Here is a 23730-nt window from a genome sequence, read left to right as displayed (position 1 = left end):
TTACTCTATCAACAAGTGTGCTGGAATGTAAAGAAGCATTGGAGAGACTGAGCTCAGGCGGGACAATACATTTATACTGAGTTCTTGACCATAAGGGGATATAAGCTAACGTAAAAGGCCGATGAATTGGCAAAGTACTATGCAGCACTCGATGAATCAACGGTAGACATTTTAATCCTTCTGTGAGAAATCAAAAGGAGAAAGGAGTTGCATGTGATTCCGACTTTAGACTCAAAAAGCTGTGTATATATATATAAAGACTGAAGGCACACGATGGTCATACTAACTGGATACTAACTGCCTTCTAGCGTCGCGTGCTTATAAGTTCAGCCTAGTCAGCACAGCAGATGAACGACAGAGAGTCCTGCGCTCGCGAGGTCAAAGCTGCACAGCTACTAGGGCCGTCAGATTTGCCATATCTCGAGGCAGCCTTTAAGCTAGGTCCAAGAAAACTTCAAGTATTTGCCAAGAGGACGGAGTTATTCTATAAAATTAGTCATGGTACCGTTTGATCGTCAAACTAATTATAGTAACATTATGGACACACTCACTCTATGTGAAGTCTGGCCAGATTTACATAAAGTTTTTACCAAAAAAAATCTCAACTGCGGTTTTGGCTACCAAGGAATTCGGATTAAGAATATGTAGTGGACTCATAAGCACATACTTTTCTGTCCTCTCTCCTTTGCTGCCGCGACCGTAGACATCCATCAAATTATGTAGAACAATCGTATGTGAGTTTTAGAAACTCTCTCGTCTCCAATTTGTTCAAAGCATTGCTACTTATTTTTGGAAAAATATAAATATAACCCTCAACCGATTGGACCACCCTGTACCATTTCCGGTAAGTTAAATTTATAGGAAAATTAAAATTGTATTTTGAAAAATGATGTTTCTTTGTTTGTTAAGCTATTTATTATATGAAATTTATGAACTGAAAATTTTTAAGCGCCAGTAGCTGCGAGATGGTTTTTTATGAAAGAAAGGTATATAATGAAAACAAAAAAATAGGAAAAATCCAAGCCAAATAACAATTGTGAAAGTTTTAATAAAACAAGTAAGGAAGGTTAAGTTCGGGTGTAACCGAACATTACATACTCAGTTGAGAGCTATGGTGACAACATAAGGGAAAATAACCATGTAGGAAAATGAACCGAGGGAAACCCTGGAATGTGTATCAAATGAAAGGCATTAAAGAGTATTTTATGAGGGAGTGGGCCATAGTTCTATAGGTGGACGCCATTTAGGGATATAGCCATAAAGGTGGATCAGGGTTGACTCTAGAATGTGTTTGTACGATATGGGTATCAAATGAAAGGTGTTAATGAGTATTTTAAAAGGGAGTAATCCTTAGTTCCATAGGTGGACGCCGTTTCGAGATATCGCCACAAAGGTGGACCAGGGGTGACCCTAGAATTTGTTTGTACAATATGGGCATCAAACGAAAGGTGTTAATGAGTATTTTAAAATGGAGTGGGCCTTAGTTCTATAGGTGGATGCCGTTTCGAAATATCGCCATAAAGGTGGAAGAGGGGTGACTCTAGAATGTGTTTGTACGATATGGGTATCAAAAGAAAGGTGTTAATGAGTATTTTAAAAGGGAGTAATCCTTAGTTCCATAGGTGGACGCCGTTTCGATATATCGCCATAAAGGTGGAGCAGGGGTGACCCTAGAATTTGTTTCTACAATACGGGTATCAAAAGAAAGGTGTTAATGAGTATTTTAAAAGGGAGTAATCCTTAGTTCCATAGGTGGACGCCGTTTCGAGATATCGCCATAAAGGTGGGCCAGGGGTGACTCTAGAATGAGTTTGTACGATATGGGTATCAAATTAAAGGTATTAATGAGAGTTTTAAAAGGGAGTGGTGGTAGTTGTATATGTGAAGGCGTTTTCCAGATATCGACCAAAATGTGGACCAGGGTGACCCAGAACATCATCTGTTGGATACCGCTAATTTATTTATATATGTAATACCTGCCAAGATTTTAAGGGTTTTTTATTTCGCCCTGCAGAACTTTTTCATTTTCTTCTACATAATATGATAGGTGTCACAACCATTTTATAAAGTTTTTTTCTAAATTTATATTTCGCGTCAATAAAACAATCCAATTACCTTACCATGTTTCATCTCTTTTTTCGTATTTGGTATAGAATTATGGCATTTTTTCATTTTTCGTTATTTTCGATATCGAAAAAGTGGGCGTGGTCATAGTCGGATTTCGTTCATTTTTCATACCAAGATAAAGTGAGTTCAAGTAAGCACGTGAACTAAGTTCATTAAAGATATGTCGATTTTTGCTCAAGTTATCGTGTTAACGGCCATGCGGAAGGACAGACGGACGACTGTGTATAACAACAGGGCGTGGCATCAACCGATTTCGCCCATTTTCACAGAAAACAGTTAACGTCATAAAATCTACGCCCCTACCAAATTTCAAAAGGATTGGTTAACTTTTGTTCGACTTATGGCGTTAAAAGTATCCTAGACAAATTAAATGAAAAAGGGCGGAGCCACGCCCATTTTGAAATTTTCTTTTATTTTTGTATTTTGTTGCACCATATCATTACTGGAGTTGAATGTTGACATAATTTACTTATATACTGTAAAGATATTAAATTTTTTGTTAAAATTTTACTTTTAAAAAATTTTTTTTTAAAAGTGGGCGTGGTCCTTCTCCGATTTTGCTATTTTTTATGAGGCATACATATAGTAATAGGGGTAACGTTCCTGCCAAATTTCATCATGATATCTTCAACGACTGCCAAATTACAGCTTGCAAAACTTTTAAATTACCTTCTTTTAAAAGGTGGCGGTGCCACGCCCATTGTCCAAAATTTTACTAATTTTCTATTCTGCGTCATAAGTTAAACTCATCTACCAAGTTTCGTCGCTTTAGCTGTCTTTTGTAATAAATTATCGCACTTTTTCGGTTTTTCGAAATTTTCGATATCGAAAAAGTGGGCGTGGTTATAGTCCGATATCGTTCGTTTTAAATAGCGATCTGAGATGAGTGCTCAGGAACCTACATACCAAATTTCATCAAGATACCTCAAAATTTACTCAAGTTATCGTGTTAACGGACGGACGGACGGACGGACATGGCTCAATCAAATTTTTTTTCGATCCTGATTATTTTGATCTATGGAAGTCTATATCTATCTCGATTCCTTTATATATGTACAACCAACCGTTATCCAATCAAACTTAATATACTCTGTGAGCTCTGCTCAACTGAGTATAAAAATACAAACTTAACATAACGCATACACGTACTTACATACATACATATGTACATTTATATGCCCGTCATGTTTGGTGCGATACAAAATATGACGTTCAACCGCCTCCGCCAAGCGCCTCAACCAAGGCAATTAATCTAATTCCAATTACCGGACCGCCACAATGCAATAATAACAATACCACAAATTCACTGCCAATTTGTGGAAATCAATACGGCGCTGAATATGCTGGGCGATTTGGTTGACCGCTCATATGGTAGAACGATTGTGATTTCCAGGTATGTGTGATTGTACGCACGTGAGTGATGCTTTGGCTGCAGGCTGCCAGATCATATTTCTCAAACGTACTAACAAGATGAACGAAGTGTCTAAATTGGTGTTGAACAATATTACCACAAAAATTGCCAAAGGGCAAGGTAATAATCGTAAGAGTAATAAAATACATAGAGCAAAAAAACAAAAAAAAAAGAAGAAAAATCAGTTTTGAAAAATAAAAACAATAAATCGTAGTTGAGTTAGGGGAAACTTATGCAGCTTGTTTAGCGTGTTCGCTCAGCGCGGAAATACAGAAAAGCAGTTAATATTGAAGGATTATAAAAAGTAAAAAAAAAATTCATGCATGCAATGCTTAAAGTGCTGCAGATCAATTAGGGTAAATAAACTGTATGTACATTTAAGGATTGATCGTGCTTTCAAAGGAAAAGAGCTGTTTTATAACAGAAGTCGTGGCTCTAACTAGGCAGTTTCAGTTTTTCAGTTTCCTTTCCGACATGGTCGGACTAGTACCTTAATGGCGCTTGCTACCGGAATGTACCATATCCGCATCCGGCAAAGGATCATCAATACGATGACAGTTCCCAAACCCTTCGAGGAGTGTCCTTATCGGTACAAAAACAGCAACAACAACGCTCCTCACTAGTATACACTTTCTTGTACGTAGAAATTACTTACGATTAAGTATTGGCTTTGGCTCTAAAATTTAGGATTATTCGGAAATTCAAAAACTCATATCTTAACGAAGTATTGATTAGATAACATCCAAGATCTCAATATCGTTTAAATGAGTCTACTCCTATCATTATACGATACCCGTAATAGTTCATGATTGAAATCGTCTTGTGTGGCTGTTGTCCGGTGGCGAGATTGACTTCAAGAATATTTATCGCATATCCATCTTAATCCTAACAAAAAATTAATGGATATTGTTAAGAGTCATACAAACTTTCAGATATTCTCCGCAAAATGTCATCACGACTATGTCTTGCGTTTTAAATTGATGGTCGGGTATGATAACTGGTACCTTTGTAGTGCTAGGAGCATAATTACAGTCATGATTGTCGTCAGCTGTCATCCTATATGTACGGATAACAACACTGAAATCGGAAACGTTTTGGGGAATGCTATCAACATTCGCTTTAGAAGAATATGCATACGTTTTGCAGACCAACAGCATATCCTAAAATTGCCTTATCAATAAACCATTCAAAGATTGCCCAGCATTACACCGTTGATGGCTGCTCTGCTGGATTAAAAGTTGGGATAAAGGATCGCTCAGTCATTTGGCTACACACAAAGGATAATTCATAATTAAAGGCGAGATTTTCAAGGTTTTTGAGGCTGTAAAATGTCTTTAATTTTTACTTTATCTTGTGATCAATATATGTCTTTTGCTTCATCTTTGAATTTTAGAGCGGAACATAATTGTCAAACAACGGTTTTATTTCCTATGGAATTAGCAGAATAATTTGCATGCATGAAAGGTAGAAAGGTTTTTGGCAGAAAGGTTTTTAATCATTTCAAATTTATTTCACTCTGTAATCATTTAACCTTCGCATCTTTACATGTATTACCCGCATCGTTTCAGTTGCTGACGCCTAAATGGGATTTGCATCTTGTCATTGTCATATTGCTTATGCCGGCATAACAGTTATAAGAGGCTCAATGTACAGCGAAATCAACATAACACGCGACAAATCAATTCGTTAGCCGAATAAAGAAAAAGCAGTTGATTTACGACTCACACAGTTACACACTGAATTTGCGTTCATTCGTATCAATGCTGTTCGTTGTGTAAGCAATTTGAAAACTTTCATTTTTCAAAAGCTGGTGGGCAATTTTTTTTAGTAGCTTCGCGTTTTTCTGCGAACCGGAAAGCATTATTCCAAACCTTGAAAATTGTGTTAAATTTTACCTGAAATATGATTCGTGTATTTCCACTTTCACATAGAGAATATTTATTTAAACTACCGCTGAGAACGTTTTTTATTTTGCAGTCACTAGTTAGATACCAAATTTCTAATGAAATTATTATCGGAAATACCGTCGGTGTTCTGATTTCGGGAAGAACTGTATGGAAGTTGCTACAGCGATAAGACGAGAAGTGTCGAGAAAGACAATGCTTTTGTATCGCGAAAGTCACTAATTCGATAGGATATTTTGGAATGTCTTTCAGAGATTTATACTGATATGAGAAAATCTTTCAACAAAAATGGACATACACATATGTAGGAAGATATTTGTGAGAAAGTTATAGAAGCTGTCGCCAATTTCTTGCCAGAGTTCAGTTAACGTGAAGCGCCACTGGGAAAAAAAGTCATCCAAAAATGAGATGAATTCATGCCTCGTAAACAGGAGTGCGAATGTATATTCATGCCAGATAGTACTATATAATTTTGAGTTCTGCGCAACTTTTTAGTATTTACGAAGAAATCTGTATCTTCTAAAAAATTATTGAAATAAAGCGAAATTAATGCGTTACCGGTATTCATGACCAGTTTTTCATGGCCTAAATACTGCTGGGAAAAATAAATTCTACTAAAATTTGTGAAACGAACTTATAATGCCTTAACAACTGCAAAACTTTTTGAATAAGCTACTTTTTGGCGGACTACGAAGAAATTATCTGAAAATTGCTAGCAGAGATCAACGTTGTTTGGAATTTATTTCCTAAATAGGTAGTAAATGGACCAAAGTACTTGAAAATTTTTTCCAATGAGTCGGAGATTTCCAACTTGTAGAGTTCTGAATCCTTTGAATTAATACAAAAGGTTTTGCTGGTGGCGTACTGATCGATATATTTGCCATTTCTGTACATTACACGTTTCGCATGAGAGAAACGCAAGCACAAAATAGTAGATATTTATTAAAATAGGTAATTGATTTGAGAATTTGATTAAAATTGATTATAGAGACCACTGGTTGAAAATGCTATGCTGCTCGAATATTTTTTATTGGTATTGCTCCGGCTCTGCACGCGAACAGAGCAAAGAGTAGACCCGTAGCATAAAAAAGTGGTTTTGTTTCTTAAGATCTGCTATGAGCTTCGTCAAGTTTTAGAGCGGAGCAAATAGCAGGTTGAAAACTATCAACGAAATGCTATTTGTAGGGGAGCGGTAGCACAAAAAAAAATTTTTCAAAAACAAGAGAAAATACTAATTTCTGCATAACAATGCCAAACAGATCTATTAGCAATAAATTAATTTTTTTGATATCATTCCACTATAAATAGCATTTCGTTGATAGCTTTCAAACTGCTATTTGCTAAAACTTGACGAAGCTCATAGCAGAGCCTATGAAATGCTAACATTTTTAATGCTAGGACTCTTCTCTGTGCTCTGTTCATGTTCAGAGCCGCAGCTGAAACAGAGCATATTTTTTGTTGCTAGTGTTACTTTAGAGTAGCATACGCAAACATTGGTTGATTGAAATTATATAGAAACAAGTAAGGCTAACTTCGGGTGTAACCGAACATTACATACCCAGCTGAGAGTTTTGGAGACAAAATTTTCCTTTTCGTGCATAGATACAAATGGTAATACTAAAGAATTCGGCACTTGCCTTTGCTATCTTTCTTCAGCTATCAATAAGGACTAGAGTTGTGCTTTTTCGTTCATTTCAAAGATTCGAATCTTTCGTTCTTTTTCTGATGAACGAACAAGTTGTTCTTTTTGTTCATCTGTTCCCTTTTTTTTAAGCAAATTTGTTCACTGCTGCTCGCACTACCCACGAAAAAAGCCAACAAGTATAGATGGGGGTGTCTATGCAGAAATGCTTTGTGTAGGTATATTTAAATGTGTTATGAATAAAGTAAGTTTATATATATATGTATAATTAACTTCAAAAAAGTTACAAATTTCGGAAGATCCAGGAAATTGAAAGAGTACAGACATAGTCCATACCATGACCAGACATATCTTTAGTGTAAGTGGCATCATCGATATTCGTGCTCACTGTGAATTTCTGCGTATGTATGTATGAATTTACAATGTTCGCGAACGAGAAGAGAGAAAGAATAACATTAGACAAAACGAACTAAAAGAACAAATGAACTAAAGGAACAAATAGAACCGAAATCGAAGATCTAGTTCACTTGTTCAGTTGAGAGACCCGGTCAATTGAACAAGTTCAGAACGAAACGACCCAACTCTAATAACGACCAAATTGTAGACCAAGCGTGACGTTTTTTGGAACGATTTTCCTTCATTCTTTTTCAAATAAGGGAAAATCACCATGTAGGAAAATGAACCTAGGGTAACCCTAGAATGTGTTTGTACGATATGGGTATTAAATTAAAGGTATTAATTAGGGTTTTAAAAGGGAGTGGCTCCTAGGTTTATATGTGAAGGCGTTTTCGAGATATCGGCCAAAATGTGGACCAGGGTAACCCAGAACATCATATGTCGGGTTCCAAAGGCTTTTGATTTCGCCCTGCAGAACTTTTTCATTTTCTTCTACTTAATATGGTAGGTGTCACACCAACTTTACAAAGTTTTATCAAAAGCTATATTTCGCGTAAAAAAACCAATCCTTTCACCATGTTTCATCGCTCTATCCGTCTTTGGTAATGAATTATCGCACTTTTTTGGTTTTTCGAAATTTTCGATATCGAAAAGTGGGTGTGGTTATAGTCCGATTTCGTTCATTTTAAATAGAGATCGGAGATGAGTTTCCAGGAACTTGCATACCATATTTCATTAAGATACCTCAAAATTTACTCAAGTTATCATGTTTACGGACGGACGGACATGGCAAAATGAATTTCGTTTTTCGCCCAGAGCATTTTGATATATAGAAGTCTACATATATCTATCTCGATTAGTCTATGCCGTTACGGGGTACCCTTATGCGAACAGAATTAATATACCCTGTGAGCTCTGCGCAGCTGAGTATAAAAATTCATCGTTGCACCGCAGACCACCTCAAATCAATTACAACCATCTCACCAATAATCCCTTGCACCCTTGAACAAAATGCGGCGATTTTTATCACATAGGATATTTATGTGTAAGCAATTAATTTGTATTTAATACTTTTAAAAGTGTCACTTAAAAACGCATGATCATAAAAAATATATAAAATTTTAATTTTTATTGTTCACGAGCCTTTCTTGCATTTCATCGTGCAGTACGCGCGTGTTACACGTTCTTAGTCCTTGCGTATGCAACGTCTAATTGAACGTCTTTTGTATAGCAAAAGGATTTAACCACAAGAAAATCATTTTTCCCCTTAAAATATTTGAAGATGCATAAGAGTGCATGAAAATCTTTATAAATGAAGTTATCACTGATTTTCGGCTCGGATAAAGTCATAGAAATTTATGACTTCATCATAAAGCGCACAATGACGCGACACTTTTATTACCCTTGCTGGATTGTTCTTCACTCACCCTTAATTGATCTTATATTGTTTTGTTGTTGCCTTATCACGTATGATATTATAACTAAGTCTAATATAATATCCAAAATGTTTAGGCTCATATATTTCATATTTTGTTTGGTCATTGCTATTCCAGGATCTACCTCTTATTTCAGCTTTTCATACTTTCTAATAGCATTTTGGGTTCATTTGCTGGATCGAATGCTCAGCGTGTAATTCTTGGTTGGTTACTGATATCAAATTTATACCAACTTATGACTGTAATGCAAGTGCTTGTTATTGATTTTAATAGATGATGAAGATAAGTATCACATTTCATGACTTAAGCTCTTTAAATAGATCCAAAAAGATCCTTGAACTATTGATACGATTGTTTGGGGAGTATTGTTTGTTTAACAATCAAAAGCATTTCTCTCTATTAGATTTTTATATTTTATTCGTTTCGTATTTATAAAAGGATACAGTCGTTTTAATTATATGAAGTCAGGCTACAATGAGCAGGGTTTGAGAACGAGTTATATTAAAGAGTTTAAATCAATTTCTTAGTATGCACTATTGATTTTATATATTTCTTGGAATCTCTTGCAGGTCAATTCAGACCATCCATAGATTGAATGTGTTCTTAGTGCTACCAGAATTGATTTGAGAACCAAACGGAAAAAATTCAAATAGGCACTGAGACTCATGTTACAGAATAACTCTGTCCTCTTGGAAAATACTACAAGTTTTCTAGGAACTAGCTTGCGCGGGATACCGACATGGCCAGAATACCCTAGCAAACAACTGCTTGATCTTGTGTACCCAATTTTACTTCGAATTATGGCTCCCGAAACATAGAAAATTGCTTAGTCATAAAAGGGGCGGGACTACGCCCATTTTTTAATATTTGAAGTTTTTCTTATTTATTGTTATAAATACACTTGGGAAATGAAATACCATTGATATAAAGCTCTTTTTTGCAATTATATAACTTATTTTATTCGTCCACGACCCTTTTGAAAATCTTTTATATAAAAGTGGGCGTTGCCCTTAGCCGATTTCGTAAATTTTTCTTCAAAGCATTCCTTATAGAAAAGGCAACCTCTCCGCCGAATTTTGTGACGATAGGTTTAACGATTTTTAATTTATGATTAACAATATATATGTAAAATTGACACTTTTATTCAAAATCACAAGTGGGCGGTGCCACACCCATTTTAAAAATTGTTTTCAAATTCTTATCCATAGTCTCAATATCAGTCCACATGTCAAATTCCAACATTCTAGGTGTATCAGCTACTAAATAATCAGGGTTTTTGTGTTTTCCAAAATGTTATATATACAAAAAGTGGGCGTGGTTATGATCCGATTTCGCTCATATTCAATACCAATCTATTCCGGGCCCAGAAAAGCTCGTGTACTAAATTTGGTGAAGATATATCAGTATTTACTCAAGTTATCGCGTTAGCGGACGAACGGACGGACGGACATGGCTCAATCAAATTTTTTTTTCCATACTGATGATTTTTATATATGGATGTCTATATCTATCTCGATTCCTTTATACCTGTACAACCAACCGTTATCCAATCAAAGTTAACATACTCTGTGAGCAAAGCACGCTGAGTATAAAAAGAGCTTATGCTTATTAAAAGAAGTTATTGGTGCGTTATCGAAAAGGTATAAGGAAGCTGTCTATTATTTATTGCAGAATTGTCAATCTGTTATCGATAACAAAGTACCCGGTGAGTTATCGATTTCTTATCGACGTATTATCGCTTTGTTATCGAAAATTCATCGACTTGACATAGAAAAGTTTCGACTACTTATTTATAGAATCTCCATCGGCTTGTTATCAAAAAACTACCAATTGCAATCGCGGTGTTGGCGATACGTTATAGAGGATTTGCTATCGATTCCGACAATTAATCAATTTTTCATAAAAAATTCATAGATAATTTATCGAAAAATTATCGATTTGTTATCGAAAAAAATCGATATGTAATCAAAATCTCATTGATTTCTTGTCGAGAAATGTCTATTTGTTATCTAAAAGTTATCGATTTTCTGTCGAATCTCTATCGGTTTGTTATCAAAAAACTACCAATTGCGATCGAGGTGTTAGCGATTCGTTATAGAGGATTCATCTGTTTGTTATAAACCAGATGCCGATAAAAGCTCAATATAAAATCGATGGCATGACTGTAGCCCATCGATAACAAGGCGAAATGAAACGACAAAAAAGCCGGCTCGGATATAACAAGCCGATAGCAAACCAATAATTTCGCTTTCAACAATAAGCCAATATTATAACAACAACTTATCGAAATTATTTGTTTTTGTTGCTGTTTAGTTTCAATTCCTAGACGAGCTTTAGTTCATTTAAAAACATTATTTTTATAGACATACATACAACTGTATAGTTACACACCGAATTTCACGAGCACTTTGTACTCACGCTTTTTATACCCAGCTGTACTTGTAAACAGGGTATTATAACTTTGATTGGACAACGGTTGGTTGTACAGGTATAAAGGAACCGAGAAAGATATAGACTTACAAATATCAAAATCATTAGTATCAAAAAAAAAATTTGATTGAGCCATGTCCATCCGCCCGTCCGTCCGCCTGTCCGTATGTCTGTTAACACGATAACTTGAGTAAATATTGAGATATCTTCACCAAATTTGGCACACTACCTTATCTGGACCCAGAATAGATTGGTATTGAAAATGAACGAAATAGGATGATAACCACGCCCACTTTTCATATATATAACATTTTGGAAAACACAAAAAACCTGATTATTTAGTAAATAATACACATGGAATGTTGAAATTTGACGTGTGGACTGATACTGAGACTCTTGATAAAAATTTGAAAAAAATTTTAAAATGGGCATGGCACGGCCCACTTGTGATAAAATAAATTTTACAAATATTAATCATAAATCGAAAATCATTAAACCTATCGTACAATAAAGAATGATTTGAAGAAAAATTAACGAAATCGGTTAAGGACCACGCCCACTTTTATATAAAAGATTTTCAAAAGGGTCGTGGACGAATAAAATAAGCTATATTTTTGCAAAAAAGAACTTTTTATCAATGGTATTTCAATTCCCACGTGGATTTATAAGGGAAAAACTTCAAATTTAAAAAAAGGAAAAACATCAAATTTAAAAAAATGGGCGTGGCACCGCCCCTTTTGTGACTAAGAAACTTTCTATGTTTCGGGAGCCATAACTCGAAGAAAAATTAGTTTAGAATATAACCATGTGTACATACATATATGTATTAATGTGCAGCTTTGTAACACTATTAAGCACACAAAACAAACAACAACAGCATTTCAAGTGTATAGCTGGGTATGAATGTTCGGTTTCACCCGAACTTAGACTTCCTTAGTTGTTTCTTTTTACGATTATTACTTTTACAAGTTTTATTCAAATAAAATATCTATTTTTTGAATCCTAAACAAAACTTAAAGCAGTAAATTAATTGCTATTTGTTTGCTTAATTGAGTTGATCTGAAAAAAGTAATTGAAGTTCAAGGGATGCTAAAACTCGACACGGGTTTTTGTCTGTTGCATACATACACTTTTGCTGATAAAACATATCAAATGCTTAAGAGAAATGAATAAATTTCAAGTATTGGCTGGGCATCAAAAAAAAGATCACACAAATACGCTATAAGCAAATTAAGAAGAAGATTATATGCGTTAAACGATTGGTGGTATATGAATTGTTTAGCCAAAGGAAGTAGAATATTTGTTAAAGACATGTATGTATGTACATACATAGTATGACTTTTGTTCACACCGATAGTTTATGTTCACTTAGAGGGCACTCGTGCCAATAATCATTCAATAGACTTTTCCCACCTTTTCTTATTTTTAAAGAAATACTATGCTTTATCTCTTTACTCAATCCATAAGACCTTGTTTTCATAGATACCGGATAAGCCGCCGCCGTTGGGTTAATGACCCTACGTCAGCATTTCTAGTGATTATTCACCTCAAGAGTCTAAGGCTTGTTGATGTTAAATTCTCACTTAAAAAATTTCATAAAACAGCTTTCGAGCTGTTAATTCGGATTATGCGGCTGTCTATTGCAAACCACCCAATCTACAGATTATACGACCCGAAAGTGCATCTGTTAGCGTAGGCAGCGTATTTATCGATTTATAGCTGGCCGATTCATACCTTTTCAAATCGTATTGAGGTTTGGCCCCTTTTTGCAAAAACTACAACGTTAAAGTATTTTCTTTTAACTGACCTGATGTCTTTTGGCGACAACCGGTTCAGATACACATACTACATAAAAGCGAGTCTATTTATACTGTTGTTGTTGTTGTTGTAGCGATAAGGACACTCCCCGAACGCTTCGGGGGGTATTATCCATGTAGATGCCCCTCCGCCGGATGCAAATCCGGTACGTTCCGATACCAAGCCCGGCCATATCGGGAACGATTTGTTATGACCACATGCGACTTGCTAGGCCATATCGCCCTCCCACCCCCTAGATCCGTGAGTTCGGGGTCGCCAGAGCCGCGGTTGTTAATGTAACGGGATTCGCTACGGATAGGTGAGGTTGATAATTGGGTTGGAGAAGCTATATATTGCGATGGCAGCCCCTTGAATCCATTTGGTATTTTAGTCACCTCTTATGACAGGCATACCTACGGCGGGTGTATTCTAACCCCCTAACCCCCTCAGGGTAATCTATTTATACTCAAACTGCTCTATGAACTATTCTGAGAAACTACCTTTAAAATACCATGGGTCCGAAACTAATCCCGGCACACCTATTTTAAGGAGAAACCCATTTATTGGCTTTTATTTATGTATTTTCTTTTGTTTTTTTTTTTTTTTTTTTTACAAAACATTTTTTTTATAAGTAAAAAATTTATTAAAAATCTTAGTAAAATTAAGTACAGTTTTTTGGAAACATTATAGTAATAAGAGAGTTTATTGAGAATCCCATATTGCAATAACGTGGTGCAATGGTATCTGCCCTCAGAATATCACGAAATTTTGAGGTATTCGTTATGGACAGAACTCTTTGAATAACAGAGAATTCATAAACTGACCCTGACTCTGAGATTTGGCTCACGGATGCATCAAAATTTCATGACGGGAAAAGGCGGGCTGGTATCTATGTGCCGAACTTCACGATATCGAAACCAAAAAGATGTTACCCCACTATATGAAATACAATTCCTCAAGGAATATGCTCATTAGGTTAGACAGCCTTGCGCTCCGTGCAGTCTAACATAACTATTTCGAAGCTAGTGGATGATAGCATTACAGTCCTAAATGGAACTCAAATAAGGGTTTGTTCGGATGGGTTTCCGGGTAAACATAATGAACAGGCAGACAACCTAGCCAAATTTGTTGCTATATCAGCATTTTAGGATATAGAGCCGTTCTGTGAACAAACAGCAGTTTAGACAACACTGGATTGAATTCCAAGTGCAAATTCAGTCCACATTTTTTATGCCCCCAGCAACGAGAGTATCAGGCAAACTCACTCATATAAACACTATAGTGTACAATAGCACCTTCCTATTTTAAATCTATCGGATACAAAAAGATGTTGCTATTATGATCTGGAGGATGAAACACTGGTTCACATTCTCTATGAATGCGTCTCAGGGCACATATGAGTGGCGTCACTCTTTTAATTTAGTCGTGTTATATGTTTGTGGAGTCGTCGATGGCAAATCTATAATACACCGATAACAAACTGGTAAAGAGCCGATGAAAAAACGATAGTTTTTCGATACAAGCTCGTAGCCTTTTCGATAAGTATTCGTAAATATTTCGATAGTAAACCGATAACTTATCGATAACATATCTGCAGCTTTTTGGTAACAAATCGATAACTTGTCGCTAACGTTTTTGGTAATATATACATAAATATCGTTTGCCAAATACCGATAGATTTTCGATAGTAAATCGAACACTTTTTTAATAACAAGCCGAAAACTGATACATACATGTTTGTACAGACGTCGATAACAAATTTATAATAAACCGATAACAATTTACTAAAGATTCATTCAAGATAATTCATACAAATAGACAACATTGGTTAATTTTGCAGTTCTATTAATAAAACAAAAGCAGCAAAAAACAAGTAAGGAAGGCTAATTTCGGGTGTAACCGAACACTATATACTCAGTTGAGAGCTATGGAGACAAAATAAGGAAAATCACCATGTAGGAAAATGAACCTAGGGTAACCCTGGAATGTGGTTGTATGACATGTGTATCAAATGGAAGGTATTAAAGAGTATTTTAAGAGAGAGTAGGCCATAGTTCTATGGATGGACGCCAGTTAGGGATATCGCCATAAAGGTGGACCAGGGCTGACTCTAGAATTTATTTGTACGATATGGGTATCAAATGAAAGGTGATACTGAGCATTTTAAGAGGGAGTGGGCCTTAGGTCTATCGGTGGACGCCTTTTCGAGATATCGCCATTAACACATTGACTGCCACGTCGCACATATATGTCCGACACGACTATTATTCTCTCTCGCCATGTCACAGAGCAACGATTGACGAATTTTATTTTTATTGCAATAATAAATTATATGGCTTCCCATGAAATTTCTGTTATAGTGGCTTCGGCGTAGCTCAAAAAACAATTGGAAAAAATTGGTTTTGAAAAAAAAAATTAATTCATTTTATTACAGGAACAACAAAATTTTTTACATATTATTTTTATAAAGTAGTTATACAAATGAACACATTAAACTTGTTTGCGGTGATTCCCAAAACATTCTAAACAATCCGGGCAATACGTTTATACCCTTCCTTCCATTTGTTTTATTCTCGAATAACATAAAGCACATGTTCGACGTACTTTTGTATTACTTGCACTTAGTTTTATTTTTAAAATATTAATATTGCCTGATTTTGGCTTCATATGTTTTTCTGGCTTCTGCAAATTTAGAAGTGTTGAAGTAATTTGTTCTCTAAACCACCGTATTTTTGCATTATTTTTTTCGTAGCTTTCTTGTACACTACAAAGCATTTACTACTGATAATATTTTACAGATATTCTATACCCAGTTTGCGGTACCACTTTACGCCCTTCCTCAAAGTAGAGCTTGTATGACGGAGTTGTATTTTGATGTTTAGCCAATGTTTTTGTCGTGCATATATGTCCGCCATGGCCCCGAAATAAAAAAAAGTGGGTAGGCGCCACGTCGAACATAGGTGTGTGACATACTAATTAGTTAAAAACTGCTTGTTTCTAAGCAGAAAATATTACCAGCACTACTCTAAATTCCAATTTTGATGTCTCTGATGAGATTTAAAAAAAAAAAACATGCTGTGGCCCCAGCATCTTATTTGCTGAAAGTGCCTTGGCAGTCAATGTGTTAAGGTGGGCCAGGGGTGACTCTAGAATGTGTTTGTACGATATGGGAATCAAATGAAAGGTGTTACTGAGCATTTTAAGAGGGAGTGGGCATTAGGTCTATAGGTGGACGCCTTTTCGAGATATCGCCATTAGGGTGGGCCAGGGGTGACTCTAGAATGTTTGTACGATATGGGTATCAAACGAAAGGTGTTACTGAGCATTTTAAGAGGGAGCGGGCATTAGGTCTATAGGTGGACGCCTTTTAGAAATATCGCCATTAGGGTGGGCCAGGGGTGACTCTAGACTGTGTTTGTACGATATGGGTATCAAACGAAAGGTGTTACTGAGCATTTTAAGAGGGAGCGGGCATTAGGTCTATAGGTGGACGCCTTTTAGAAATATCGCCATTAGGGTGGGCCAGGGGTGACTCTAGACTGTGCTTGTACGATATGGGTATCAAATGAAAGGTGGTAATAAGTATTCTAAAAGGGAGTGATCCTTAGTTGCATAGGTGGACGCCGTTTCGAGATATCGCCATAAAGGTGGACCAGGGGTGACTCTAGAATGTGTTTGTACGATATGGGAATCAAATGAAAGGTGTTACTGAGCATTTTAAGAGGGAGCGGGTCTTAGTTCTATAGGTGGACGCCTTTTCGAGATATCGCTATTAGGGTGGGCCAGGGGTGACTCTAGAATGTTTGTACGATATGGGTATCAAACGAAAGGTGTTACTGAGCATTTTAAGAGGGAGCGGGCATTAGGTCTATAGGTGGACGCCTTTTAGAAATATCGCCATTAGGGTGGGCCAGGGGTGACTCTAGAATGTTTCTACGATTTGGGTATCAAACGAAAGGAGTTACTGAGCATTTTAAGAGGGAGCGGGCATTTGGTCTATAGGTGGACGCCTTTTAGAAATATCGCCATAAGGGTGGGCCAGGGGTGACTCTAGACTGTGTTTGTACGATATGGGTATCAAATGAAAGGTGGTAATGAGTATTCTAAAAGGGAGTGATCCTTAGTTCCATAGGTGGACGCCGTTTCGAGATATCGCCATAAAGGTGGACCAGGGGTGACTCTAGAATGTGTTTGTACGATATGGGAATCAAACGAAAGGTGTTACTGAGCATTTTAAGAGGGAGCGGGCCATAGTTCTATATGTGAACGCCTTTTCGAGATATCGCCATAAACGTGGACCAGGGGTGACTCTGGAATGTGTTTGTACGATATGGATATCAAATTAAAGGTATTAATGAGGGTTTTAAAAGCGAGTGGCCCTTAGATGTATATGTGAAGGCGTTTTCGCGATATCGACCAAAATGTGGACCAGGGTGATCCAGAAAATCATCTGTCGGGTACTGCTAATTTATTTATATATGCAATACCATGGACAGTATTCCTGCCAAGATTCCAAGGGCTGTTGATTTCGCCTTGTAGAACTTTTTCATTTTCTTCTACTTAATATGGTAGGTGTCACACCCATTTTACAAAGTTTTTTCTAAAGTTATATTTTGCGTCAATAAGCCAATCCAATTACCATGTTTCAAATCTTTTTTCGTATTTGGTATATAATTATGGCATTTTTTTCATTTTTCGTAATTTTCGATATCGATAAAGTGGGCGTAGTTATAGTCGGATTTCGGCCATTTTTTATACCAAGATAAAGTGAGTTCAGGTAAGTACGTGAACTAAGTTTAATAAAGATATATCGGTTTTTGCTCAAGTTATCGTGTTAACGGCCGAGCGGAAGGACAAACGGTGGACTGTGTATAAAAACTGGGCGTGGCTTCCACCGATTTCGCCCATTTTCACAGAAAACAGTTATCGTCATAGAATCTATGCCCCTACAAAATTTAAGAAGGATTGGGAAATTTTTGTTCGACTTATGGCATTAAAAGTATTCTAGACAAACTAAATGAAAATGGCCGGAGCCACGCCCATTTTGAAATTTTCTTTTATTTTTGTATTTTGTTGCATCATATCATTACTGGAGTTGAATTTTGACTTAATTTACTTATATACAGTAAAGATATTAAATTTTTTGTGTTTAAATTTGACTTTTAAAAAATTTTTTTTTAAAAAGTGGGCGTGTTCTTCATCCGATTTTGCTAATTTTTATTTAGCACATATATAGTAATAGTAGTAACGTTCGTGCCAAATTTCATCATACCTTCAACGACTGCCAAATTACAACTTGCAAAACTTTTAAATTACCTTCTTGTAAAAGTGGGCGGTGCCACGCCCATTGTCCAAAATCTTACTAATTTTCTATTCTGCGTCATAACTTCAACCCATCTACCAAGTTTCATCGCTTTACCCGCCTTTGGCAATGAATTATCGCATTTTTCGTTATTTCGAAATTTTCGATATCGAAAAAGTGGGCGTGATTATATTCCGATATCGTTCATTTTAAATAGCGATCTGAGATGAATGCCCAGGAATCTACATACCAAATTTCATAAAGATACCTCACAATTTACTCAAGTTATCGTGTTAACGGGCAGACGGACGGACGGACGGACATGGCTCAATCAAATTTTTTTTTCGATCCTGATGATTTTGATATATGTAAGTCTATATCTATCTCGATTCCTTTATACCTGTACAACCAACCGTTATCCAATCAAAATTAATATACTCTGTGAGCTCTGCTCAACTGAGTATAACAATTTCATTGAAACCGCCAGCAAAAAGCATATTTTTAATACATGATTACATACAAAGTATGTATTGTGTAAAGGCAATAGGGATACAGTTTACAACAACTAAGTCATGACGTGGCTGCATGCGTTTGTAACACTTCAACCATCGTAGGAGTGCGGATTCAAATCCCACTCACTGGAGAAAAGGCTTTGAAGAGATTTACAAGATATAATCGAAACAGCTGTCGCCTTGACCGTCCTGATGTCTTGTTTTTTAAATTTTTTCCAAATTATTAAATAAAATTAGTAAAGAGCCGTTAAAAAATCGATAATTTTTCGACACAAACTCGTAACCTTTTGGATAAGTAGTTGACAACTTTGCGATAATTAATCGATAACTTATCGATAATATTTCTATAACTTTTTAATAACACATCGATAACTCGTCGCTAACTTTTTGCTGATATTAAGATCACTGTCGAGAAATATTTGGTAACTTTTCGATAGGAATTTAACAAACCGATAACACTCCGTCCAGTTTCAGCTTTGAATGCGGTTCCGGTCCGGCTCCACCTACATTTACACATTTCGTATTACCCCATACAGTACATATTCCAATATTACACATTACGCCTACGCTTACACATTCTGAAGTACTTCACACATTACATAGCCCAATACTTCATACTACGCCTGCATTTACATACTACAAAATAATATCCCTCATATAGCATTCCAATTCCAAATACTATGCCTACGCGTACATTTTCTTTAGCTTTATATTAAGTTGCTTTCATGTTTGTCCCCTCATTTCCATACGAATTTTTGACCCACGGAAAAGTCTTTTTCGGTAACTTCCCGTTGAGCTAGACACTTGATACTTAGAGCATAGTTCAGATCTGGGAGACACTACAATGCAAGTGAAAAAAAATCCGCTAGGTGGCGCACGGATCGAGATATACAGAAAATTAATTTTAAAATGGAAATTTTGCGATCGACTTTTAACTAACTTCTCGGCGATCCAGATACTTAAAACTTAGCGCATAGTTTTCGAGTCGATGGCACTACAATTCGTGGTATTCGGGATAAAAGAAAATCCCTGAAAAACGCAGGCAATCTTGCGATCGATTTTTAAGTAACTTCCTGGTGAGCTAGAGACATGAAACTTGGGCCGTGAGTTAGAACCCGGTGACAATGCAACATTTGATCAAAAAAAAAAATCGCTAGGTGGCGCACGCGGATCGAGATGGTAAGAAAACAAATTTTAATTTGGGAATCTTTCAATCCATATTTAACTAACTTCCCGATTACCTAGAGATTTGAAACTTGGCACTTAATTAGAGGTCTAGTGGCAATACAACTTATAGAAAACAAATTTGCGCTAGGTGGCGCGCTGGTCAAGATAACGGCAAATCCTTTAAAAACGAGGGGAATCTTGCAGTCGATTTTTAAGTAACTTCCCGGTGAGCTAGAGACTTGAAACTTGGGCCGTGAGCCAGAACCCAAAATTCCAAATGCCTTTTTGTAGGCAGCACTAAAAAAGTGAAAATAAAACAAGTAAGGAAGGCTAAGTTCGGGTGTAACCGAACACTATATACTCAGTTGAGAGCTATGGAGACAAAATAAGGAAAATCACCATGTAGGAAAATGAACCTAGGGTAACCCTGGAATGTGGTTGTATGACATGTGTATCAAATGGAAGGTATTAAAAAGTATTTTAAGAGAGAGTAGGCCATGGTTCTATGGATAGACGCCATTTAGGGATATCGCCATAAAGGTGGACCAGGGCTGACTCTAGAATTTGTTTGTACGATATGGGTATCAAATGAAAGGTGATACTGAGCATTTTAAGAGGGAGTGGGCCTTAGGTCTATCGGTGGACGCCTTTTCGAGATATCGCCTTTAAGGTGGGCCAGGGGTGACTCTAGAATGTGTTTGTACGATATGGGTATCAAATGAAAAGTGGTAATGAGTATTTTAAAAGGGAATGGGCTTTAGTTCTATAGGTGAACGCCTTTTCGAGAAATCGCCATAAAGGTGGACCTGGGGTGACTCTAGAATATGTTTGTACGATATGGGTATCAAATGAGAGGCGTTAATGAGTATTTTAAAAGGGAGTGATCCTTAGTTCCATAGGTGGACGCCGTTTCGAGATATCGCCATAAAGGTGGACCAGGGGTGACTCTAGAATGTGTTTGTACGATATAGGAATCAAATGAAAGGTGTTACTGAGCATTTTAAGAAGGAGTGGGCATTAGGTCTATAGGTGGACGCCTTTTCGAGATATCGCCATTAGGGTGGGCCAGGGGTGACTCTAGAATGTTTGTACGATATGGGTATCAAACGAAAGGTGTTACTGAACATTTTAAGAGGGAGCGGGCATTAGGTCTATAGGTGGACGCCTTTTAGAAATATCGCCATTAGGGTGGGCCAGGGGTGACTCTAGACTGTGTTTGTACGATATGGGTATCAAATGAAAGGTGGTAATGAGTATTTTAAAAGGGAGTGATCCTTAGTTCCATAGGTGGACGCCGTTTCGGGATATCGCTATAAAGGTGGACCAGGGGTGACTCTAGAATGTGTTTGTACGATATGGGAATCAAATGAAAGGTGTTACTGAGCATTTTAAGAGGGAGTGGGCATTAGGTCTATAGGTGGACGCCTTTTCGGGATATCGCCATTAGGGTGGGCCAGGGGTGACTCTAGAATGTTTGTACGATATGGGTATCAAACGAAAGGTGTTACTGAGCATTTTAAGAGGGAGCGGGCATTAGGTCTATAGGTGGACGCCTTTTAGAAATATCGCCATTAGGGTGGGCCAGGGGTGACTCTAGACTGTGTTTGTACGATATGGGTATCAAATTAAAGGTGGTAATGAGTATTTTAAAAGGGAGTAGTAATCCTTAGTTCTATAGGTGGACGCCTTTTCGAGATGTCGCCATACAGGTGGACCAAGGATGACTCTATAATGTTTGTACGATATGGGTATCAAACGAAAGGTGTTACTGAGCATTTTAAGAGGGAGTGGGCATTAGGTCTATAGGTGGAAGCCTTTTCGAGATATCGCCATTAGGGTGGGCCAGGGGTAACTCTGGAATGTTTGTACGATATGGGAATCAAATGAAAGGTGTTACTGAGCATTTTAAGAGGGAGTGGGCATTAGGTCTATAGGTGGACGCCTTTTCGAGATATCGCCATAAAGGTGGGCCAGGGGTGACTCTAGAATGTGCTTGTACGATATGGGAATCAAATGAAAGGTGTTTCTGAGCATTTTAAGAAGGAGTGGGCATTAGGTCTATAGGTGGACGCCCTTTCGAGATATCGCCATTAGGGTGGGCCAGGGGTGACTCTAAAATGTTTGTACGATATGGGTATCAAACGAAAGGTGTTACTGAGCATTTTAAGAGGGAGTGGGCATTAGGACGCCTTTTCGAGATATCGCCATTAGGGTGGGCCAGGGGTGACTCTAAAATGTTTGTACGATATGGTTATCAAACGAAAGGTGTTACTGAGCATTTTAAAAGGGAGTGATCCTTAGTTCCATAGGTGGACGCCGTTTCGAGATATCGCCATAAAGGTGGACCAGGGGTGACTCTAGAATGTGTTTGTACGATATAGGAATCAAATGAAAGGTGTTACTGAGCATTTTAAGAGAGAGTGGGCATTAGGTCTATAGATGGACGCCCTTTCGAGATATCGCCATTAGGGTGGGCCAGGGGTGACTCTAAAATGTTTGTACGATATGGGTATCAAACGAAAGGTGTTACTGAGCATTTTAAGAGGGAGTGGGCATTAGGTCTATAGGTGGAAGCCTTTTCGAGATATCGCCATTAGGGTGGGCCAGGGGTAACTCTGGAATGTATTTGTACGATATGGTTATCAAATGAAAGGTGGTAATGAGTATTTTAAACGGGAGTAATCCTTAGTTCTATAGGTGGACGCCGTTTCTAGATATCGCCATAAAGGTGGACCAAGGGTAACTCTGGAAAGGTGTTTCTGAGCATTTTAAGAAGGAGTGGGCATTAGGTCTATAGGTGGACGCCTTTTCGAGATATCGCCATTAGGGTGGGCCAGGGGTGACTCTAGAATGTTTGTACGATATGGGAATCAAATGAAAGGTGTTACTGAGCATTTTAAGAGGGAGTGGGCATTAGGTCTATAGGTGGACGCCTTTTCGAGATATCGCCATTAGGGTGGGCCAGGGGTGACTCTAGAATGTGTTTGTACGATATGGGTATCAAACGAAAGATGTTACTGAGCATTTTAAGAGGGAGTGGGCATTAGGTCTATATATGGACGCCTTTTCGAGATATCGCCATTAGGGTGGGCCAGGGGTGACTCTAAAATGTTTGTACGATATGGGTATCAAACGAAAGGTGTTACTGAGCATTTTAAGAGGGAGTGGGCATTAGGTCTATAGATGGACGCCTTTTCGAGATATCGCCATAAAGGTGGGCCAGGGGTGACTCTAGAATGTGCTTGTACGATATGGGAATCAAATGAAAGGTGTTTCTGAGCATTTTAAGAAGGAGTGGGCATTAGGTCTATAGGTGGACGCCCTTTCGAGATATCGCCATTAGGGTGGGCCAGGGGTGACTCTAAAATGTTTGTACGATATGGGTATCAAACGAAAGGTGTTACTGAGCATTTTAAGAGGGAGTGGGCATTAGGTCTATAGATGGACGCCTTTTCGAGATATCGCCATTAGGGTGGGCCAGGGGTGACTCTAAAATGTTTGTACGATATGGTTATCAAACGAAAGGTGTTACTGAGCATTTTAAGAGGGAGTGGGCATTAGGTCTATAGGTGGACGCCTTTTCGAGATATCGCCATTAGGGTGGGC

The sequence above is a fragment of the Eurosta solidaginis genome, chromosome 4 (genome assembly GCF_040869045.1).
Source record: "Eurosta solidaginis isolate ZX-2024a chromosome 4, ASM4086904v1, whole genome shotgun sequence".
Lineage (NCBI taxonomy): Eukaryota > Metazoa > Arthropoda > Insecta > Diptera > Tephritidae > Eurosta > Eurosta solidaginis.
The sequence above is the reverse complement of the archived record's forward strand: the minus strand, read 5'-3'. Positions refer to the sequence as shown.